At 38.3% G+C, this 14,281-nt stretch overlaps 2 non-coding genes across 2 annotated transcripts; both read right to left on the bottom strand.

Annotated features, from left to right (window-relative positions):
- Nucleotides 1-698: 698 nt before the first annotated feature.
- Nucleotides 699-861, bottom strand: LOC126425423 (U1 spliceosomal RNA). The gene has a single exon (XR_007576292.1). It is a non-coding gene; the product is annotated as a U1 spliceosomal RNA (small nuclear RNA).
- A 13,002-nt stretch (nucleotides 862-13,863) lies between these two features.
- On the bottom strand, nucleotides 13,864-14,026 carry LOC126425414 (U1 spliceosomal RNA). The gene has a single exon (XR_007576284.1). It is a non-coding gene; the product is annotated as a U1 spliceosomal RNA (small nuclear RNA).
- Between the last annotated feature and the right edge of the window lie 255 nt (nucleotides 14,027-14,281).

Raw genomic sequence — 14,281 nt, 5'->3', positions numbered from 1 at the left:
AACTTGTGATATTTAATCTAGTTGATCAGTGCTAGGAACATTTCCACTGATAATTTTTTTACAAGTTTGCAACTTAATTACAGCATGCAGCAATTGGTTTGTAATTACAACGTGCATGGGTCTCACAATAAGTCATTATTTTTGTGGAAATATTCTACATTTTATCGCCATATAGTTGCTAGAATCACTTTGGGGCAAAAAGAAGACCACATACATGTTTCTTCCAGAGGTGATACCGTGTGAAGGTTAACACCCCATAGTTTTGCAGGATCACTCATACTTGCTCTCCTCTCAACCCCCAACAGAAACACGACCCTGGCTGGGATCGTAAAATTTTTAATGAATTAAAGCTATTGAAAATGTGTGCTCACAAGTACCGATATCAACTACGTACAATCCTATGAAATTAAACTGTGTCAGAATTACACAGCTGACTGTCAGGATCCAAAACCCGTGATGAAAGTACAAAAACGAATGCATATAACACCACAAACGGCTGCAAATTCAACTGTTTTTCCAATAAAATAGGTTCAAAAGCAACAATTGCTGTGTTTTGATAAGAAAATTGTGCCTGCTTCTCCTCTAACATTAAGAAAAATTCTAATAAAATTTAGTGGAAAACATATTGTAACATTACTGACCGCTTTCGTGAATTTGGAACGTATGTGTAATGTGTACTGTATCTGCATTATAGTTACATCGGGTCTGCTAGAATGCAGTCCCGACTACCAAAAATTATACACCCGAGTTACCCACATTAGGGGTAATAGCAGGTGTCAGCCCAACCGAAGTGCAATGGAAGACCCTCGTCATGGAGGAACCGCCTTCATGATCATGGTATCCCCTGTGCCAGATAAGTATGCCTTTGGCTGGAAAAACTTGCTACTTTATTTCGTACTGTGCGCATCATACGAAGCGATCTGTCCCACCATACACACTACCTGAAGCGGAAGAGAACGAAATTGGCCATCCCATGGTATTGAGCTATTGCATACTCGAACATGCAGTCTGCCTACATTTGACAGATACAGTATTCTGGGAGTGCCACCTTCAGTCTAATTGGACTAACAAACTCTGAGTGCTGGCAGTAGATGTCACTCAAATAGTGGATCTTACGCATCCCCACCGAACAGTAAACATGAGGCTGAATCACAGCACATGTTGCGGCTGCATAACCCGTTGCTTTACTGATTAATTATAACAAATCCATGTGTAAGAGCAGGAATTAACAACAGCAAATGGAGTAGGTGTTTTAAGATGTCACAAACACGAGAAGCAAGAGCACAATATTTTGCAAATGTCAATCTGTAGAATACATGGGACATATAAAGCTACCAGCATATACAACTAACAGTTCAATATTTAGCATCCTTTAAGCATTGTGTAAGTGAATAACATATAAGTTCAAGCCTCAGCTCGGTGACATTTGTCTTAACTGTGTACCTTATGTAAATTAATGCTAAAAAAATAAAAATAAAAGAAGACACACAATAATTGCTCCTTTGCAAATTTAAATAATTTCGAGTCAAAAATTCTTGTAACCAACACAAGAGGTTAACATGTCATAGTTTTTCAGAAAGAAAAAGACATAAAATCCCACCGAAGACAGCACTTAACGTGCTGAAATGTGTTTCCGCAAAAACAAAACTATAAAATGGTAAAGGCATAAGTCCTCCCTACCTTAAGTTATTAATTAGAACATACATTGTCTGTGGGGCAGGTATCACAAAGGTTTGATTGTCACATCTTTTAGCCACTGAGCCACTGCCTTTCATTAATGGGTTTATTTCTGCAAGAGAATTTTGAGTAGTAAAGTAGCATGCCTACACTACACAATGTGAGAAAGAGGAAAAACATAAACAGTGATCCAATGAAGTGTGAAATCATAAATTTTTCTCAGCTGCACACACTGATTCTGAAGACAAGATCACTCCAAATGAAGCTTCATTTTTGATGAGCTACAACATTTTATGACCTTTTGTACACCTCTTGCAGACAAAACTGTTCTCGATGTATTTTGTTAGAACAGAAAATTAAAGAAATTGTTTGGGGAGATCACAACACGAGCTAAGACTCATTACTTAACTAGCTACAAGCTCTATGCAGTCTTTCTGCTGGTAAATATTACTGACAGATTGATTTAATTTTGTTTCAGGAAGAGATTAACAGTTTTAAAAGTTGAATTACTTAGAGTGAAACTGCTAGCAGTAATTGTCACAAGTGGTTTACACATTCACATTGAAAAATCACATGGGTACCCAGAATGAAAATAGGAGAAGAAATGAAACTGAAACAACTCGTTTTGGGTCAATGGAAGCGTCCCATTCCATTCGTCTTCTTTGACTTGTGATGTAATGGTGGTATGGTGTGCGACGTGACTTAACAAAACAATTTGAAACGTTTGTTTTCGGGTCCTCTGTCAGCATGTGTGCTTTATAAACTCTAGCTTCTACTGTGTCAGCTTTTTACTGATCACAATTAAACGCCAATGGCAAAAGTTGCTGAAGGAGTGTATTCTAATTCGGTAATGTCAATTACAAAGATAACCCCTTCAGAAATTTCCATATATTGAAAAGTTAAAATAACGTATTGCAGATTTATTTATATACAAACATTCAGGAGGTGTAAAAGGTTGATGATGTTTTGTTTGTTTACCAAAGTTGTTTTCTGTTACTGTACTAAATTTGTTTTCTGCTGGTGTCTTTGTGATATTTGGCCCCATATTTCAAGCAACCTTCTCATGATAGATTTCCTTGCCAAAAAACAGCTGTGAAGCAGAACGTGTCAAATACAACTTCTCAGAGTTATGGTAGACAATCTGCAGTTGAGGTTGTGGCTGCAAAAATGGCACATGGGCATACGTGTATTTTTTTACACTCATTTGTTTAATTCATCTGCCATACTTTCATCTGTAATGTCAGCAATTTCTGTTTCAATCAATTAAGTCTTTGAGTTGATTATTGCTGCGTAACGACGTTGTGTAATCTACAGTAGCTTTTAATTTTAAATTTAATGCTTTGCTATATAAGGGCAAACAATATGTTACTGCTTCAAATGATGCAATACGAGCTAAAATGTCAGAATGCATGCAGGGCTGTTGGCAGAAGGATTGTTACGATACATGCGAGAGCATTTAAATGAAAATTACCAAGAAGAGTTATTCTATAATTTTTGGTTAAATGAGCCTAAAAAAATTCAAGATACAATGCTAGCTAATTTATGACAGCTAATGAATCAAAAACTATTGCTCTAAATGCTGCAAGGATTCTGACATACCTGGGCTTGTGGGTTATGTCTGCAAGGGACAGAAGTCGAAGTTTGTCAGAAATTTTTATTAACATTACTTAGGTCCAGTATTATGAGAGTGCACAGTAGTCAGGAGAAAATTGTTCTAAATAAATCTTTTGTGGAGAGAAGAGGTACTCATACTAACAGGTCATCTAAGTTAAGTCAAAATGTTTGGGAACTGGTGATTAATCACTTGCTGTGTATACTTCACAAAAAATGGTTACTGGCAAATTAAATCTAACTACTAGTATTTTTGCTATCCAGATTTATATGTTAAAACACTTTATGAGACACTGAGGAATTTTAAGGGTCAGTCAGGGAAACCTCTTACCACACTGTGAAATATAGCACGTACTTAAAATTGTTTAAGTAGAAATGTCCAGTCTCAATCCGAAACCATAAAAGTGATGTAGGTGACTACTGTACATGATGTGAAACAAAACTTGCAAGTATTCCTACTGATAGCTACAGTGTTGAATATTTACTTCACAAGAAAAAGTTTCACCAATACTCTGAAACGAAAATTTTAGAGAAAGCTCAAGATAGTGAGAGGCCTATTGTCACAGAATTCAATTATGCCAAAAATTTTCCAGTACCAAAGCTGAATGTTACCAGTTGATTTATTTCTTTCTGATGCTGTACGTGTGCAAAACAAGAATAAGGCCATTGCATTGCTGCTTTTTGCTTATACCTCTCACATATAAAGAATATCACTATACCTCTTCTCTTCCCAGTATGTGGAACACTTTTTCCAATTGTGATAGAAATTCTGGCATAGTGAAATCGGCTTGAAAGACGCAAACCATTATCCCTACAGCTAAGCCATACCTCCAGGCAATCATTTTATGCCAATCACCACTCAGTGTATGCTTTGATGCTGAGATAATCACAGACTGGAGTGGATTAATGAGCAAGTTCTTTTGCCAGACCCCTTTGTCTAAATGATCCATTCTAAATTCAGGGATATGAACAACTACAGTACAAACCAGACTGAACATCTCTTGCTTCAGGAGCTTAACACAATGCTAAATTCCTTTCAGACTTTTATGTGTATCTGACTTACAAACACTCCAATAATTTCACCCTGATGATTTTCTTCCTGTGATGGTAAATGAAAAGAAGATAAACAGTGTTCAAGACTTATAACATTTCATTGACAGAGAGCTAAGGCTGTATTAAAGGTATTGTACCCACCTGCTCCAGAAGCACTGGAAATAATAACTGATAATTAAGATGAATTTTATGTTTTATAGACATTAACTGATTTTTAGAAGACTGTTGATTTTCAACTTCAATAATAAATTGCAGCTCAATTAGAATAGAATATTTATTGACCCATCAGCATTTTCATACAATTATCCTAGTTTAAGTATGCAGTCTAGTTATGTTTTGTAACGTAATCACACATATCTGTACCATAATTACATTAACACAACAAATCTATTTACATAACAATTGAAAACGAATTTATTGCATATGCAAAATATTTTTAATTATTAATTTCACACAAATTTGCACTGCATTACACTGAAGCTATGTTTCTAGTGCACTCTTATACTTATCTGATGATACTGCCAGGCAGTGTGAGGTAATGCGATGGAAAATTTTATACTTAGGTAATTTTCCTTGCCGTTATTTTGGCCCAGGGAGAGGCTCAATTTTGTCACTAGGAATGTGCGAGTGTAGGTTTAGAGATCTGTGTGTGAAAGGGTGGGAACCTAATGATCACGTCAGTGCTGGGGAAGGCACGAGTCTTGTAACGACTGCGTCTAACGTTTCGAATATATACATGCGAAGTACAATTATTTTGGTATCACGCCATAAGTAGTAACAATGAGTTGTTGCTAGGCAAACACGCAAGAATTATTATTTTTTATTTATGTGAATTTGAAGGGTTCGACAGCTGAACAGATGAAAACAAACTGGAATACATTCGTGTGGTTTCTGGTATTGCACTGAAGACTATATTTATCTTCGAACTGATGAATTAAAACATGCACACACGCAATGAGAAGTTAGGCATGCCCCAGACTGTGGGAAGTTCACTGAATAATTATGGAAGATCAGAGAAAGCAAGGATGCTGACATCATAGGCAGTTCAGCTGGGCGAATGCACTGCATTCTTCTCGGAAAAAAACTGAACGGGGGAAATTCCTGTAGGTCATGAATATTGACTGGCTTTTGCCGAAAAGGAAAGTAGCAGAACATTTCGAAGCAATGTTTATGCACACAACTCGTGACTTTATACGCAAATTTGTGACACAAACATTTACCTATCGTTACATTTCTTACTTTTAGCAAAAAAAACAACAACGTCCAAAACAGAGTACATCAGAAGAAATCTAAGGCAGCTGCATTAGGTGGAAACGTATTGCATGCTGTATTTTGGGGATTCCTACAGTGTAGTTGTCGAAAGATTCCTCAGACAAATGGACACTGAACTAGGCCCTATTGTGTTCCATTATAAAACAAATTCAAACAGAAGTTGAGCAAAGAACGACCAGGTCTGGCACGTTAGGTGGGTCCTATCTGACAACACCAATCAACAAAGAAATCACAATAGCGAAACTGCTCCCATTCGTATTCGAACTTTCGTCGTCTGCCTCTTTCGCCTGCTCTAGGCTCAAATAATTTACTTATATTTTACCAAGTGTACAATTGCTGAATGAGTCAACAGCAAGAAACTTTTTTACACTGAGAAATACTTTTTTAATGAAAATGTACCTTCACTGATACTAACCAGCTTCTCCATTTAGAGGCATGTGAAGAATGAGAAAGATTGCCATTCAAGAGAAATCAAAGCGAACACTGGAGCTGGATGCGTCTTTAATGTCGTTTTCTAACTGACAATGTGTTGTAGCTCCTTCACACACAGCAGTATCCTACTAGGACCAGAAATCTTGGGGCGTAAGAAATGCTGGCTCAAGAACATTTAAGGGGGTAGATACATTAATCATGGCCAAAAAATCACAATTTTCAAAAATAGGCCCATAATATTCATGTCTTTACCTTTACATATTCCATTGGAACAACTGACAGCCGTGGGAGAGCCAGTCCTGACAAAACTCTACCATCTGGTGAGCAAGATGTATGAAACAGGCGGAATACCCTCAGACTTCAAGAAGAATATAATAATTCCAATCCCTAAGAAAGCAGGTGTTGACAGATGTGAAAATTACCGAACTATCAGCTTAATAAGTCACAGCTGCAAAATACTAACACGAATTCTTTACAGACGAATGGAAAAACTAGTAGAAGCCAACCTCGGGGAAGATCAGTTTGGATTCCGTAGAAACACTGGAACACGTGAGGCAATACTGACCTTACGACTTATCTTAGAAGAAAGATTAAGGAAAGGCAAACCTACGTTTCTAGCATTTGTAGACTTAAGAGAAAGCTTTTGACAATGTTGACTGGAATACTCTCTTTCAAATTCTAAAGGTGGCAGGGGTAAAATACAGGGAGCGAAAGGCTATTTACAATTTGTACAGAAACCAGATGGCAGTTATAAGAGTCGAGGGGCATGAAAGGGAAGCAGTGGTTGGGAAGGGAGTAAGACAGGGTTGTAGCCTCTCCCCGATGTTGTTCAATCTGTATATTGAGCAAGCAGTAAAGGAAACAAAAGAAAAATTCGGAGTAGGTATTAAAATTCATGGAGAAGAAATAAAAACTTTGAGGTTCGCCGATGACATTGTAATTCTGTCAGAGACAGCAAAGGACTTGGAAGAGCAGTTGAATGGAATGGACAGTGTCTTGAAAGGAGGATATAAGATGAACATCAACAAAAGCAAAACAAGGATAATGGAATGTAGTCGTATTAAGTCGGGTGATGCTGAGGGAATTAGATTAGGAAATGAGGCACTTAAAGTAGTAAAGGAGTTTTGCTATTTGGGGAGCAAAATAACTGATGATGGTCGAAGTAGAGAGGATATAAAATGTAGGCTGGCAATGGCAAGGAAAGCGTTTCTGAAGAAGAGAAATTTGTTAACATCCAGTATTGATTTAAGTGTCAGGAAGTCATTTCTGAAAGTATTCGTATGGAGTGTAGCCATGTATGGAAGTGAAACATGGACGATAAATAGTTTGGACAAGAAGAGAATAGAAGCTTTCGAAATGTGGTGCTACAGAAGAATGCTAAAGATTAGATGGGTAGATCACATAACTAATGAGGAAGTATTGAATAGGATTGGGGAGAAGAGAAGTTTGTGGCACAACTTGACCAGAAGAAGGGATCGGTTGGTAGGACATGTTCTGATGCATCAAGGGATCACCAATTTAGTATTGGAGGGCAGCGTGGAGGGTAAAAATCGTAGAGGGAGACCAAGAGATGAATACACTAAGCAGATTCAGAAGGATGTAGGTTGCAGTAGGTACTGGGAGATGAAAAAGCTTGCACAGGATAGAGTAGCATGGAGAGCTGCATCAAACCAGTCTCAGGACTGAAGACCACAACAACAACAACAACCTTTACATATGTGAAAATTCCATCAAAATACGTTGAATGGCTGCAGAGTTATTGATTAATATGTATAGAGATGTGTGGGTGACATTTGGTAATTCCATGCCCACCTCAGCTGTTTGTTGGTAACTGACTTTTGTTACTTCTAATTTTATCTTCGACACAACTTTCTCATACTTCTGTGACATAGAATGGCACTCTAAATTTCTCATACTTGTTAAGTGATATTTAACTTTGGTTTGGGCCGAAGGAATTATAGTCGACTGTTTTTGTTTTGCATTATTGTATGTGTGGATCGATATCAAGTATTTTCTACAGAGTGATTTCTGACATAATTCTTTTTCACTGTCAAATAGGAAAACAAAATGTGTGTACTTTCATGGAAATACATACAGTAACCCTGGTAATCACAGTAACACAGCAAGTGCTCCTAAGAAGAAAGTGAAAAGCAACTGTAGGCCTTCGTAATCTCCAGAGAAGATTGGAAATGCAATTTTTAATATTGATCTAATGTTTAAAGAAATAGAGAGATGCCTACATTGTGTGTTGTCAACAAGTGAAACTAAATGCCGCTTTTTTAGGTTTAGGCTGCAAAGTCTCAATAATGTGCGGTAAATGGAGAAACACTGGTGCATTCCGAAACGGTGCCATCATTGGACAGAAGAAAAGAGCGTATGCAATCAACAAATTGTTTACACTATGAGGTGCTTAGGACAAGGTTTGTCAGGAATCAGCTTGTTTTGTGGAATGATGGACTTTCCTCCTCCAATAAAACAAACAACATACAACCTGATTCTTGACAGACTTGTGGGCTGTCTTGTGTCTGTAGCAGAAGGGTCAATGTCACAAACTGCTGATGAAGAAAAAGCTTTGGAGAAGAGTAGTGAAACTGCTGTTAGTTGTGACGGTTCATGGCTAACAAGGGGACACACATCACAACATGGAGTGTCGACAGTTATCGGGGTAAAATGTGGTAAAGTTCTTGACACAGAGGTACTGTCTCTGAGTTGTAAATCTTATCAGTTTTTGAAAAATAAAAAGAACACTGTAGAATATGCTGAATGGATGGAGAAGCATGAAGGTAAATGCAGCATTAATCATTGAGGAACATCTGGCAGTATGGAAGCAGAAGGGATGAAATCAATTTTCATGGGACCTGAAAAAAAGCATAGTGTAAAATATTGTAAATTCATTGGAGATGGTGATGCGAAAACTTTTAAATCAATTTCTGAAATGCAACCATATGGTCCAGATACTCCTGTGGTAAAGTATGAAGGTGTTGGTCACATACAGAAGAGAATGGGTACAAGATTAAGAAAGTTGAAGGCAGACTGTAAAGCAACAAAACTGTCAGATGGAAAATTGCAGGCAAAGGCCACTTGACTGATAGTGCCATAGCAATATTAACCAGCTATTATGGCAATGAATCAGAGCTAATAGCTCATCTGTTGAAAATATGAAACAGGCTGTATGGGCTGTTTGGTTTCACAAATCTTCTAAAGATGACAATCCAATGCACTCACTTTGCCCAAAAGGAGCTGACAGCTGGTGTTCATGCCAGATTCTTTAAATGAAAATATTTGAAAATGTATAAGCATTAAAACAACCTTCCAGTTGCAGTAATGGAAGCAATTAAGGCCATCTTTCAGGATCTTTGTAATCCAAAATTGTTAAAAAGGTATGTGGGTGGATTCACTCATAATCCCAATGAGCCATTCCACTCAAAAATTTGGAAAGTTTGTCCAAAGACTGGCTTTTATGGAAGGAGAATAGGACAATTTGGGACTTACGATGCTGTGGTTACTTTCAATGATGGTATGGATGGCAGATTAAAGGTTTTTGAGAGACTGGAAGTACCTGTGGGCCACAACATGATAATATATTTTAGGAATGAAGACATGCAGAGAATAAGCAGTTCCAAAAAAAAGGCAAAAAGGTCCACGAAGGAATTAAGAAAAGCAAGGAAGAGGCTCAGTTACAAAATGAAGCTAGGAAAGAAGAGGAGCAATAAGTGTTTTATTCATCTGGGAAGTTTTAGTTAAAAAAAAACTTATATTAAGGTACAGTAAAAAGATTTTCAAATTCAAAGTAGATTTTCTCCGTTCATGTAATGCTCATATTATCTTCTAATTTTCAGTGAACACTCACTATACCATGATGCGAAGAAAAATGAATGATTTATGATTTTTTCATGGTTGTATATTTTGAACGAAAAGCTATTTATATATTACTTTTTAATAAAAACATTTACACAATGACAACTTTGATGATTCTAGATAATGTTATAACTGTGTTGTTGTTGCTGTGGTCTTCAGTCCTGAGACTGGTTTGATGCAGCTCTCCATGCTACTCTATCCTGTGCAAGCTTTTTCATCTCCCAGTGCCTACTGCAACCTACATCCTTCTGAATCTGCTTAGTGTATTCATCTCTTGGTCTCCCTCTGCGATTTTTACCCTCCACGCTGCCCTCCAATACTAAATTGGTGATCCCTTGATGCATCAGAACATGTCCTACCAACCGATCCCTTCTTCTGGTCAAGTTGTGCCACAAACTTCTCTTCTCCCCAATCCTATTCAATACTTCCTCATTAGTTATGTGAAGCACCCATATAATCTTCAGCATTCTTCTGTAGCACCACATTTCGAAAGCTTCTATTCTCTTCTTGTCCAAACTATTTATCGCCCATGTTTCACTTCCATACATGGCTACACTCCATACGAATACTTTCAGAAATGACTTCCTGACACGAAAATCAATACTGGTTGTTAACAAATTTCTCTTCTTCAGAAATGCTTTCCTTGCCATTGCCAGCCTACATTTTATATCCTCTCTACTTCGACCATCATCAGTTATTTTGCTCCCCAAATAGCAAAACTCCTTTACTACTTTAAGTACCTCATTTCCTAATCTAATTCCCTCAGCATCACCCGACTTAATTCGACTACATTCCATTATCCTTGTTTTGCTTTCGTTGATGTTCATCTTATATCCTCCTTTCAAGACACTGTCCATTCCATTCAACTGCTCTTCCAAGTCCTTTGCTATCTCTGACAGAATTACAATGTCATCGGTGAACCTCAAAGTTTTTATTTCTTCTCCATGAATTTTAATACCTACTCCGAATTTTTCTTTTGTTTCCTTTACTGCTTGCTCAATATACAGATTGAACAACATCGGGGAGAGGCTACAACCCTGTCTTACTCCCTTCCCAACCACTGCTTCCCTTTCATGTCCCTCGACTCTTATAACTGCCATCTGGTTTCTGTACAAATTGTAAATAGCCTTTCACTCCCTGTATTTTACCCCTGCCACCTTTAGAATTTGAAAGAGAGTATTCCACTCAACATTGTCAAAAGCTTTCTCTAAGTCTACAAATGCTAGAAACGTAGATTTGCCTTTCCTTAATCTTTCTTCTAAGATAAGTCGTAAGGACAGTATTGCCTCACCTGTTCCAGTGTTTCTACGGAATCCAAACTGATCTTCCCCGAGGTTGGCTTCTACTAGTTTTTCCATTCGTCTGTAAAGAATTCATGTTAGTATTTTGCAGCTGTGACTTATTAAACTGATAGTTCGGTAATTTTCACATCTGTCAACACCTGCTTTCTTTGGGATTGGAATTATTATATTCTTCTTCAAGTCTGAGGGTATTCCGCCTGTCTCATACATCTTGCTCACCAGATGGTAGAGTTTTGTCAGGTCTGGCTCTCCCAAGGCCGTCTGGAATGTTGTCCACTCCGGGGGCCTTGTTTCGACTCAGGTCTTTCAATGTTCTGTCAAACTCTTCACGCAGTATCATATCTCCCCTTTCATCTTCATCTACATCCTCTTCCATTTCCATAATATTGTCCTCAAGTACATTGCCCTTGTATAGACCCTCTATATACTCCTTCCACCGTTCTGCTTTCCCTTCTTTGCTTAGAACTTGGTTTCCATCTGAGCTCTTGATATTCATACAAGTCGTTCTCTTATCTCCAAAGGTCTCTTTAATTTTCCTGTAGGCAGTATCTATCTTACCCTTAGTGAGATAGGCCTCTACATCCTTACATTTGTCCTCTTGCCATCCCTGCTTAGCCATTTTCCACTTCCTGTCGATCCCATTTTTGAGACGTTTGTATTCCTTTTTGCCTGCTTCATTTACTGCATTTTTATATTTTCTCCTTTCATCAATTAAATTCTATATGTCTTCTGTTACCCAAGGATTTCTACTAGCCCTCGTCTTTTTACCTACTTGATCCTCTGCTGCCTTCGCTACTTCATCCCTCAAAGCTACCCATTCTTCTTCTACTGTATTTCTTTCCCCCATTCCTGTCAATTGTTCCCTTATGCTCTACCTGAAACTCTGTAGAACCTCTGGTTCTTTCAGTTTATCCAGGTCCCATCTCCTTAAATTCCTACCTTTTTGCAGTTTCTTCAGTTTTAATCTACAGGTCATAACCAATAGATTGTGGTCAAAGTCCACATCTGCCCCTGGAAATGTCTTACAATTTAAAACCTGGTTCCTAAATCTCTGTCTTACCATTATATAATCTATCTGATACCTTTTAGTATCTCCAGGGTTCTTCCATGTATACAACCTTCTTTCATGATTCTTAAACCAAGTGTTAGATATTATTATGTTGTGCTCTGTGCAAAATTCTACCAGGCGGCTTCCTCTTTCATTTCTTAGCCCCAATGCATATTCACCTACTATGTTTCCTTCTCTCCCTTTTCCTACACTCGAATTCCAGTCACCCATGACTATTAAATTTTCGTCTCCCTTCACTATCTGAATAATTTCTTTTATTTCATAATAAAATTTCTTCAATTTCTTCGTCATCTGCAGAGCCAGTTGTCATACAAACTTGTACTACTGTAGTAGGTGTGGGCTTCGTATCTATCTTGGCCACAATAATGCGTTCACTATGCTGTTTATAGCAGCTTACCCGCATTCCTATTTTCCTATTCATTATTAAACCTACTCCTGCATTACCCCTATTTGATTTTGTGTTTATAACCCTGTAGTAACCTGACCAAAAGTCTTGTTCCTCCTGCCACCGAACTTCACTAATTCCCACTATATCTAACTTCAACCTATCCATTTCCCTTTTTAAATTTTCTAACCTACCTGCCCGATTAAGGGATCTGACATTCCACGCTCCGATCCGTAAAACGCCAGTTTTCTTTCTCCTGATAACGACATCCTCTTGAGTAGTCCCCGCCCGGAGATCCGAATGGGGGACTATTTTACCTCCGGAATATTTTACCCAAGAGGACGCCATCATCATTTAATCATACAGTAAAGCTGCATGCCCTCGGGAAAAATTACGGCTGTAGTTTCCCCTTGCTTTCAGCCGTTCGCAGTAACAGCACAGCAAGGCCGTTTTGGTTATTGTTACAAGGCCAGATCAGTCAATCATCCAGACTGTTGCCCTTACAACTATTGAAAAGGCTGCTGCCCCTCTTCAGGAACCACACGTTTGTCTGGCCTCTCAACAGATACCCCTCCGTTGTGGTTGCACCTACGGAACGGCTATCTCTATCGCTGAGGCACGCAAGCCTCCGCACCAACGGCAAGGTCCGTGGTTCATGGGGGGGGGGGGGGTATAGCTGTGTAATATACCTAAATTCTAAATTAAAATAAATGCAAGATATTAAATACTTATTGTTCTATACCGAAAACCGTGATAACATGCACATTTGCATTGTTAAATTTTCATCGATAATTGGGACTTTATCAACCTATATTTTAACTGAAATATCTGTTTACATTGTTGCCATAGCATCTATACCTCTAAAAAAATAAAATAAAATAAATAAACACATCATAGTATTCTCTTGTATCCTGGGGGAGGGAGGGAGACAACAAAACACTCCTCATTTGCAATGCAGTAACTGTATCTACCCCCTTAAAACACAGATCACTCAAAATGGCATCGACCCAGCTTGAGGAAATACATAACGTTAACAAACGCCTAAAGGAATTTGTAAATACGTGAAATGAATGCATCGTTATCACAAACAAAGTCCAAATTGAATTAAAAAATGAAGGAAAATGTGGTTTCATAACATATGTCTGAAATTTAAAGACACGCGAAGAAATAACAACTACCGCAAATGAAGTTTCGATTATGATTAGACCGGGTCTGCGCGAACGCAGTCCCGACTACCAAAAATTATGCACCCGAGTTACCCACATTAGGGGTAATCGCAGGGGTCAGCCCAACCGAAGTGCAATGGAAGAGCCTCGTCCTGGAGGAACCGCCTTTATGATCACGGTATCCCCTGTGCCAGGTAAGTATGCTTTCACTTGCAAAGATCCGATACTTTATCTCTTATACTACGCATTATACGAATCGAGTGCGTATGAATGGTCACATTACGTGTGATATATCCCACCACAAAAACTACGTGAAACGAGTGAGAACTGCACTGGTCTTCCTACGGTACTACTCTATCGTGTTCCGAACGGACAGTCGGCTCCATCTGACAAAAACAGTAATCTGGTAGTGCCGAGTTCAAACGAATTGGGTCAACAAACTCTTCGTGCCCACGGA

This window comes from Schistocerca serialis, chromosome 10 (genome assembly GCF_023864345.2).
Source record: "Schistocerca serialis cubense isolate TAMUIC-IGC-003099 chromosome 10, iqSchSeri2.2, whole genome shotgun sequence".
Lineage (NCBI taxonomy): Eukaryota > Metazoa > Arthropoda > Insecta > Orthoptera > Acrididae > Schistocerca > Schistocerca serialis.
Note: the sequence above shows the minus strand (reverse complement) of the source record. Positions and strands in the feature narration are given on the sequence as shown.